This window comes from Oryzias melastigma, linkage group LG15, assembly GCF_002922805.2.
Source record: "Oryzias melastigma strain HK-1 linkage group LG15, ASM292280v2, whole genome shotgun sequence".
In the NCBI taxonomy this organism is placed as follows: Eukaryota; Metazoa; Chordata; class Actinopteri; order Beloniformes; family Adrianichthyidae; genus Oryzias; species Oryzias melastigma.
Window position 1 is genome coordinate 29,845,250 of NC_050526.1, and position 10,310 is coordinate 29,855,559.

Genomic DNA, 10,310 nt, shown 5'->3' on the forward strand with positions numbered 1-10,310 from the left:
GTTCTCCATGCTTTTGTTGGTGCAGTTCCATTCACATGTTGTTCTTCTTTCCCACTCTCCTCTGGGGAGCGGGAGAGATTTCAGATGAAAAGATTGTTCAAGAGGAAGATGTTCAAGCTGAAATTGAAGGAGCATTCCTGCATTTATCAAGTTCTTTAGATCAACAATCAATGAAATATTTACCTTTTCATCATATTGGAGTATTCTAAAATCTCGGTTCCAGAATGCCCTACGAATCCGTCCATGTTTATAGTCTCTTAATCTCACAAACTCACATGCATCATCACTCTTCTTATTATTATTTATTTTGATTGATATTCGCTTTGTTTCATTTAACCAAAAGACAACATCAGAGCAAACTGTTCACAAATATTTGGGTTATTAGTTTCTGATGGTTTTATTGCATCAAAATGTGCATAAAATAATGTAGCTTTTCTGTAGTCTATAATTGTAATTTAATTACTGAAATTTAAACTGTAATTCGTGACGTTGTTGTGTTACCGATGAGGATTCTGGTTTCCTTTGTCCATAGGGCTGGAGATAATGCAGAGAAATTGGTCTGAATTTTTCATATGCAAGGTCTTAAAAAGTCTTAAATTTAACTTGAAGAAACATGGAGCAACCCCACCCCCCCTTCCCTTCTTCATCACTGAGAGCTTGTGCCCCCCCCCCAGCGTATTTTCTACGTCACAAATACAATCTTCCACAATCTTCTTTCGTCTGATTCATGGTTTGAATAAAGAAAGACTCAGAAATGTAATTTGAATGTTAATTTTCTTCATAAATGTCCTCCATGATAGAAACGCCACAGAAACTCGTTATTATTTATTTATTTATTTATTTGAACAGGGACATGTTCATTTCTGTAAATGTGCCAGTGTTAGCTACAAAGCTCATTTTCAACCGTAGTCCCTGGGCAGGTTGTAGCTTTGCCAGCAAACAAACACCAAAAACACATCATATCAGAACAAACATTTGCAGTAACACGACTTTCAGCAAGAATGTGAAGGTTAAAATAGAGTAGTCTCTAGATAATAAAAAGACGAAAAAAAACAAAAACACAAATCACACACTAGTTGCTACATTATTATTATAAAATAATTGTTACAGTCAAAATGTGCGACGTATCCAAAGCTGACAACCAGTATTTACATTTTCAAGTTGGTGCAGTTGTTTGACATGAAATCTTTAAGAATGAGTAAATTACTGTTTTGAAATAAGCCACAGTTTAAGTTTTTTCTTTTTAGTATACTAAAAGTGGGACATTCTCTTAAGTTTGGAGGGACACTATTCCAGATGTTACAGCCCTTAACAGAGAGAACAGTTTGTCTTACGTCTGTAAGGCACAACACAGTCGCCCTGGCAACAGACCTTGTGGATGCACCAGCACTAGATGTCAACTTAACAGATTCCCTCAGTGGAGAAGGTGCGAGTCCATGAATAATTTTTGAATATTGCACATGCAAACTTGAAGTATTTATAATTTTCAAAATTCAGAAAATGATAAGTTTCCAAAATAAAACAGTGGTGATGTGAAAGCGGTCTCTTAGTAAATATTTTCAAAGCCCTTTTGGATAAAGAGTCTCTCTGTTTAAGAGTTGTGTATCAATAATCAATGTGTGACAGCACCATGGCATGCAAAAACATCACTGCTGCTGTTAATGTCATAGATGCTCTGATGTGTCTGAAGTTATACAAAGTAAATTTAATTATTTTTGAAATGTTCTGGATGTGGTTCTTGAATGTAAGGGAGGAGTCAAGAACCACTCCAAGATATTTGAATTCTTGAACTAGTTCAAGTTCATCCTTTCCTAAAAACATTTGAGTTAGTGATTTGATTCTTTTGTTTGGAGAATATCATACAGAGAGTCTTTCTGGTGTTTAGGAGACATGACTCTGAGAGCCAGTCTTGGACTTGTACCATTGCTGAGGTAAGAATGTGGCGTGAATATTACTGCATCATCAGCATACATTTGTATACGGATGTTTTTGCATACCTCTGGTAGATCATTGATGTATAATGAGAACAAGACTGGCCCGAGTGTGGATCCTTGTGGAACTCCAACAGTGCACTCGGGCGATTTAACACTGTTGACCACTACACATTGTTTTCTATTTATAAGATAGGACTTTATCCAGTCAATTGCTTTTTTTGAGAAACTAAAATTAGTTAATTTGGCTAGTAATATGTTGTGGTCAACAGCGTCAAAAGCCTTCTTTAGGTCCAAGAAAACTGCTCCAACACAACCCCCTTATCCAGAAACCCCTTTGTTTCTTCAAGAAAGACTCAGTTGAATGGTGACAATGAAATCCAAACTGCATAGGATGCAATGGATTATGACATATGTTCAAATGTTCAATTATTTGTTGCACAACCCATTTCTCTATTATTTTTGAAACTACAGGGAGAATATTGATTGGCCTGTAATTGTGTTTGTCAGTTTTAGCTGCAGTTTTAAATATTGGGCTGACCACACCCACTTTCTGTGTTAATGGTACTTTTGAGTGTTGGATTGACAGATTCACCATATGGATAATTGGCTTTATGAGTATTTTTTTATGTTCTTTCACAAAGGTAGTGTCAAGATCATACTCATCCTTAGCTTTAGAATTGTTTAGTGAGCCAATTGTGTTTATTTCTTCAGTTTCTGTTATCTCTTGTATAGTAAATATTGGTTGAGATTGATCAATGAGAATACTTTCATAGTTAGAAGGTTGAAACAAGTTGGATATTTCTTTTGTAGAATTGATAAAAAATCATTTAACTCTGCAGCAACTGTACCAGGCTCCATTAATATCAATATGTATCTCTCTATTATAATTGTCCTTTTTCCCAGTCAGTTTGTTTATTTGTTTCCAAATTTCTTTGCATTCTCAACTATTCTTACAAAAAAATTGCCTTTGTTACACAAAATTTGTGTAACTTTATTTCGTTCTTGTGCATATCTCAGTTTATCTGTTGTTAAGCCCGATTTTAGTGCAGTTTTAAGACAATTGTCGTTACTTTTCATCGACTGTAAACACTCTAAATTTAGCCAAGGAAGATTGTTTTTTCTTTTACTTTATTTTCTACTAACTGAGAAATCATCAATTTTCCCTTTGATTTTGGTTAAACAGTAATTGCTACAAAAGCTTATGTCGTTTGAAGAATAAAAAATGCTCCAATCTAATTCACTTATTGCTAGTTCCAGATTCTGTCTTTGGCTTTTAGGAATTAAATTGAAGTTTGTCGGTTTATGATCCAGAATGTATGGAGATTGTGTTTTTGATGTTGCATTGTGATCAGATATTCCTGTTATAAAACGATAGGTCTTTTTCATCCTCTCAGGCTTGTTGGTAAATAACAGATCGATTATGGTTTGGGAATGGGAAGGGAGAAGTTAGAACCCAAAAAAACACGAGTTTGATGGGAGTGGGTCTGTGAGGAGCTCCAGAACTGAGTGGAGGAACCGAGACGGTTCAACAAACAGATTTGAAGTATTTAATGTTTGTCTCTGGAGACTGTAGACGCAGGGGTGTCGAAGTCCAGGCCTCAAGGGCCAACGTCCTGCTGGTTTCCAGAGATCCTGCCCTATCTGCTGCTGATATCTGTTTGGCCAATAAGGAGCTTCAATGGCAGATTGGTGGCAAAATATGTAGGACACCGGCCCTCGAGGCCTGGAGTCTGACACCTGTGGTGTAGAGGTTTCTGAGGAACTGAAGGATGAACCATTATCCTGGTTCAGCTCCAGGATCCCAAATGAGGAAACATTGGAAGATGAACACTTTGATGATGAAGTTAATCAATTATTTGTTTTGATTTTCACAATAAAGAAACAAAAACAAACAGGACAACAAAAATTCACCACTAAGAAAAGAACAGAAAGCTTTGATGACAGGAATAATCCTGTCAGGGAGAGCTGGGAGAGATGGGATTATTCCCAATCCAAAGGATGACCATTCCATCCAGAATCCTGACGAGTGACAGCGATCCCAAACCAGAAGAGAAACATCTGAGACTGTTTCTGCTGCTGATCGGTTTGACCTTCGATGAGTTTCCATCAGAGAGAAACCATCTGAACAGAAACGGCTTTAAGGTGGAAACCTTTACATATACAACAAAACACAAAGAAAACCACAACAACAGGTTTCAGGTTGTGTATTTGTCTGCACACAGACAAACTTAAGTCAAAGAAAAAACACGAATATAAACATGAATTTGCAAAAATCCAGCAGAAAGATTCAGAAGTTAGTTCCAGTCAATCCTGATGTCTCTGGAGGTTAATAGAGTTATATATATATATATATATATATATATATGTCGCGTATGCAAAGTTGGACGCCATATTGGAATGGTCATGATGCCTGTTTACTGCTGTGTTACTATTACACAAACAGATCTGGAAAAACAAAAATGTGACTTTAAACAGTAAATGATTGCTGTCAGCTGATAAAGGAGAACTTCTAGAAAACATTTGAGTGAGTTTAACGAACGTTCAGGCTGATCTATTCAAAGTCAACGGCAGCTTTAAACTTCTCTCTATTTCCAGGTTTTCTGGCAGGACCACCGATCATGGAGGATGACCGTGATATTTGTATATGTGTTAGACTTCAGATCAGGTGACCTGCTGGTAATCAGATTCAGCTCAATAAGCCTCGGACGCCAACATGAACGCCACCTGGACCTCGCCGCTCTGGGACCGTGGACTGGACTGCTCCCTGTGCCGTCTCTCCCTTCCCTGAGGCTTCCCGGACCGGCATGACTGTCGACCACGACGACAGCTCCCAGTCCGCTCCGACCGCGTCGCACCGCCTCTTATAGAACGGGTGGTAGCGGTCTGCGGCGAGGTCGGATACCCACTGACCCGTTTATAAACACAGACCGAGGAGTCTAACAGTTTGTCTGTAGATTATAATACAATCACATCCATGCATCAGGTTGTGTTTCCTAAATAATAACATTTATTTATAGAAAAGTTTGAAATGTCGTTCATCTGTTGCACTTCATACAAACACATTAACTCCTCAACCTGGGTCTGATTTCTGTCATGATCAGAGATTTTTTCCTTTCAAAATCCAAAATGAATCATTTTATGATCATTTCACTGTCTCTGCTGAACATGTCCAACATGGCGTCACTCTTTGCCTATCTGGACAATGCTAACAGGCTAGGGTAGCGTCTCTAGTCTATATATCTCGTTGCTCAAACCTTTAGCTTCAGATCCACGTCGGTCACTGATCCCGAAACGTCTGTGGGAGGAGCTAAAACATCTTGTGGAGACGACCTACAGAACATCTGTGGGAGGAGCTAAAACATCTGGAGAAGACAAGTAGCTTACTTGGAGACACACAGACATCCTGTGTCTGCAGAGACGACCTCCTGCAGGGAAACTGTAAACAGACCGTTTGTGTATTAAAGTTTTGATTGTCTGAAACTTTCTGACATGCAGCCATTCTGTTAGATTAACATAGTTGTTTGTAATGGGATGTTTACACGTCTGAACCCTAAACAGAAGTACTGGATTAACTTTTGGAAGACTTGTTGCATCAGTCATCAGAATTTGGATTCAGAAACTAGTTTAAGCCTCCTTTCCACTGAGCGGTTTATTTTACAGAGCATGGCTGCTATAGACAGCTATCGTGGTTTAGACCACTAGGATGGTGTGGACTACTAGCCTAGTGTGGACTGCTAGCAACATGTGGACTGCTAGCATGTTGTAGACCGCTAGTATGGTGAAGACTGTTAGCATGATGTAGACTGCTAGCATGGTGTGGACCGCTAGCATGGCTAAGGCCACTAGTATGGTGTAGACCGCTAGCATGTTGTAGACTGCTAGTATGGTGTAGACTGCTAGCATGATGTAGATTGCTAGTGTGGTGTAGACCACTAGCCTGGTGTAGACTGCTAGCATGATGAAGACTGCTAGTGTGGTGTAGACCGCTAGCATGGTGTAGAATGTTAGCATGGTGTAAACCGCTAGCGTGTTGTTGATCGCTAGCATGGTGTAGACCGCTAGCACGATGTAGACTGTAAGCCTGATGTAGACTGCAAGCATGGTGTAGACTGCTAGCATGTGTACACCGCTAGCATGTGTAGACTGCTAGCATGTGTAGACCGCTAACATGTGTAGAAAGCTAGCATGGTGTAGACTGCTAGCATGTGTAGAAAGTTAGCATGGTGTAGACTGCTAGCATGTGTAGACTGCTACCATGGTGTAGACCTCTAGCATGGTGTAGATCGCTAGCATGGTGTAGACCACTAGCATGTATAGACCGCTAGCATGGTGTAGACCCCTAGCATGTGTAGACCGCTAGCATGTATAGACCGTTAGCATGGTATAGACCGTTAGCATGTGTAGACTGCTAGCATGTATAGACCGCTAGCATGTGTAGACTGCTAGCATGGTGTAGACCGCTAGCATGTGTAGACCGCAGGCATGGTATAGACCACTAGCATGGTGTAGACCGCTAGCATGTATAGACCACTAGCATGTGTAGACTGCTAGCATGGTGTAGACTGCTAGCATGTATAGACCGCTAGCATGGTGTAGACCGCTAGCATGGTGTAGACCACTAGCATGGTGTAGACCGCTAGCATGTGTAGACCACTAGCATGTATAGACCGCTAGCATGGTGTAGACCGCAAGCATGTGTAGACTGCTACCATGGTGTAGACCGCTAGCATCTGTTGACTGCTACCATGGTGTAGACCGCTAGCATGTGTAGACCGCTAGCATGTATAGACCGCTAGCATGGTGTAGACCGCTAGCATGGTGTAGACCGCTAGCATGTATAGACTGCTAGCATGGTGAAGACTGCTAGCGTGTGTAGACCGCTAGCATGGTGTAGACCGCTACCATGTGTAGACTGCTAGCATGTGTAGACCGCTAGCATGTGTAGACTGCTACCATGGTTAGACCGCTAGCATGTGTAGAAAGCTAGTATGGTGAAGACTGCTAGCATGTGTGGACCGCTAGCATGGTGTAGACTGCTACCATGGTGTAGACCGCTAGCATGTGTAGACCGCTTGCATGTATAGACCGCTAGCATGGTGTAAACCGTTAGCATGTGTAGACTGCTAGCATGTATAGACCGTTAGCATGTGTAGAATGCTAGCATGGAGTAGACCGCTAGCATGGTGTAGATCACTAGCATGGTGTAGACCGCTAGCATGGTGTAGACCGCTAGCATGTGTAGACTGGTAGCATGTGTAGACCGCTAGCATGGTGTAGATCACTAGCATGGTGTAGACCGCTAGCATGGTGTAGACCGCTAGCATGTGTAGACTGGTAGCATGTGTAGACCGCTACCATGGTGTAGACCACTAGCATGTTGTAGACCGCTAGCATGTGTAGACCGCTAGCATGTGTAGACTGCTACCATGGTGTAGACCACTAGCATGTTGTAGACCGCTAGCATGTGTAGACCGCTAGCATGTGTAGACTGCTACCATGGTGTAGACTGCTAGCATGTGTAGACTGCTACCATGGTGTAGACCACTAGCATGTTGTAGACCGCTAGCATGTGTAGACCGCTAGCATGTATAAACCGCTTGCATGGTGTAGACGGTTAGCATGTGTAGACAGCTAGCATGAATAGACCGCTAGCATCGTGTAGACTGCTAGCATGTCTAGACTGCTACCATGGTGTAGACTGCTACCATGGTGTAGACCGCTGGCATGTGTAGACCGCTAGCATGGTGTAGACCGCTAGCATGTGTAGACTGCTAGCACGTGTAGACTGCTAGCATGTGTAGACCGCTAGCATGTGTAGACTGCTACCATGGTTAGACCGCTAGCATGTGTAGAAAGCTAGTATGGTGAAGACTGCTAGCATGTGTAGACCGCTAGCATGGTGTAGACCGCTAGCATGGTGTAGACCGCTGGCATGTGTAGATTACTAGCATGGTGTAGACTGCTAGCATGATGTAGACTGCTAGCATGTGTTGACCGATAGCATGTATAGACCGCTAGCATGGTGTAGACTGCTACCAAGACCAGACCAGACTGTACCGCTCAGTCAGTGCAATCAAGGCTTAGGCCACGCCTCCAGACGGCTTCCTGGTTCCTCCTCAGCTCAGAGAATTTTGTGTAACGCTCCGGTTTAGACTCGGCTCATGTTCTCCTGTAAATTCTGCAGATGTGAGAGGAAGGCGGAGCTCCTGGAAGGATGTTGCATCATTGTGGGGGCGCCCGCTGTGATAACGGCGGCGCTTCTTATTTACTTTGAAGCCGTTCTTGGCTGGTTGCGTTTCCATCTGGAGGCAACGACCCGATGATCCGTTTTCCTAATAAACTCGGCGCGCGGCGCTGTGTGACCAGCAGCGCCGCGTCATCCATCACACCGCCTAACAATGGCGCCTCGCTCGGTTCCAGCTCTCGCCGTAGGCCTCAGATTCCTCGTTCCGATGGTGGGCGTCATGATTGAGGCGTGATGGACGACATCTTGCCGGAGGACGACCTGCACCCCCCCTCACATTTGCATAACAAGCCCCCCCTCCGACGCCTCGGCAGATGTCTGGCCGGACGGAGTTCGGCAGCTTTTGTGGCGGTTCCTCGGTTTCTCAGGCAGCCTTTGTTGAGTTTGAGCTTTTGTTTCTGAGGTCACCAGAGAGAGAGAGAGCAGCCGTTTGATTGGCTGATAGCAGAGACACATCTGCTGCTCGCCGCTCTTTCCTGACTGATCCAAGAAAAAACGCTTTTTCCAAAGAACAGTTCAAGAATTCACATTCCTCCAGCAGGAAAGTTTGCTTTGAGAAAGCTGCTGGAAAATGTGATCGTGGTGGAGCGGCTGCCTGTGCCGGAGTCAAACCGCAAGTCGCTCCGCTTCTGCTCGTAGGAGGAAAGTGGCCGTCGCTGCTCCTGCTGTTCCACGCCACCAGGACAGCGTCTCCGTCCAGACCTGTGTTATTCCACGTGGAGCCCTCCTCCTTTGTCCTCGCCAGCAAACCGCCCGTGCTCCATAAATCCCGCTGCTCCAGAACGGAACGCTGCAGGCCGCGCCGCTCGTTTCTTTGCTTTCGGCGAGCTCCTGAGAGTTCGGAGGGAAATCAGACTCCGAGGATTCTGCAGTTTTTACTAAAGGTTTAGTCCAAACGGCCAACTACTCCGGAATAAAAACTTTTTAACTCTTCACAACAGCTGCTTTTGGGGGCGGAGCCAAACATGGTTCAAGTCAGTTCAGTCGCCAAATTTCCAAGACGTGAACGCCGCCATGTTGGAGCCAGACGCCGTCAGGATGGTGACAGTCCGAGTCGGTGTGGTCGCTCTCGGCCACTTCTGATGACAGCCCGCATGAACGCCAGTTTCTGACTTCCTGGTCAAAACGCTGGCGTTCACGCCGCGCTATGCACGTTTTTCGGTTTCAGGTTTTCAGGTTTTCATGCAAACATGAGGTAAACGTTAAACCGGGTTGACTTTTGACCAATCAGGCGCTCAGATTCGTCAGGGACGGATGGATGGAGTTTCTTCAATTCATGGAAATCCAAACCGTTTGAAGATTGAAGGAGAAATTCATGGATTTTGGCTTCTTGGAGCCACAGGTTCTTCCTGTTTGGAACACTGGGGAGATGGGGGGGGGGTCATGCAGTCCAGTTGTCATATACAGTCAATGATGTCAAAGCAGTAATCTTGATTCCTGTGCTTCATTCTGCAGCCAGAGCTTCTAAAGTGAGAGGATCTCCGTTGGACCAGAATACAGGAACCGGCTTTGAGACAGAAACTGGAAACGTCATAAATGAACCAAAACATGACAAAAACCACAGAGAAACATGAAAGGTGGCAGAACCGAGCAGATGACCGGAAAACCAGACAATAAAGAGGCTGGGGGGGTGAAATGAAGACGTCCGTGGATCATGAAACTGATGTGACTGACGAGAACATCAGAACATGACCACGTCCTCACCACAGAATCCTCACAAAGTCAGGATTGATCAAGACGCTGTCAACAACTGATCAAAAGTTCTGCAATTCTACAAGTGCATTAGGTTTTATTATTTTAAAAATGTAAGTTGATGGTTTACTCAACTTGAAAGTTTAAATATAGAAAAAGCAATATTTAGTTTCTGATGGCTCATAAAAAGTTTTTTGTTCCTCTTTTTTTTTTTTACATTTTTCCACAAAAAAGAAAAAAAATCAACCAGAAGAACCAATAACTATTTTAAATGTTTCCATCAAAGCTTCTAAAGCAGAAATAAATATTTTACTGTAAATAGATACTGTAAAAATATACATCTAAACAGGGATCACCAACGTTCTGAGACTGAGAGCTTCTTCATGGTTCTGAGTCCTATAAGGACCAGGTTGAAATAACACATTTGCTCAGTTGTCCTT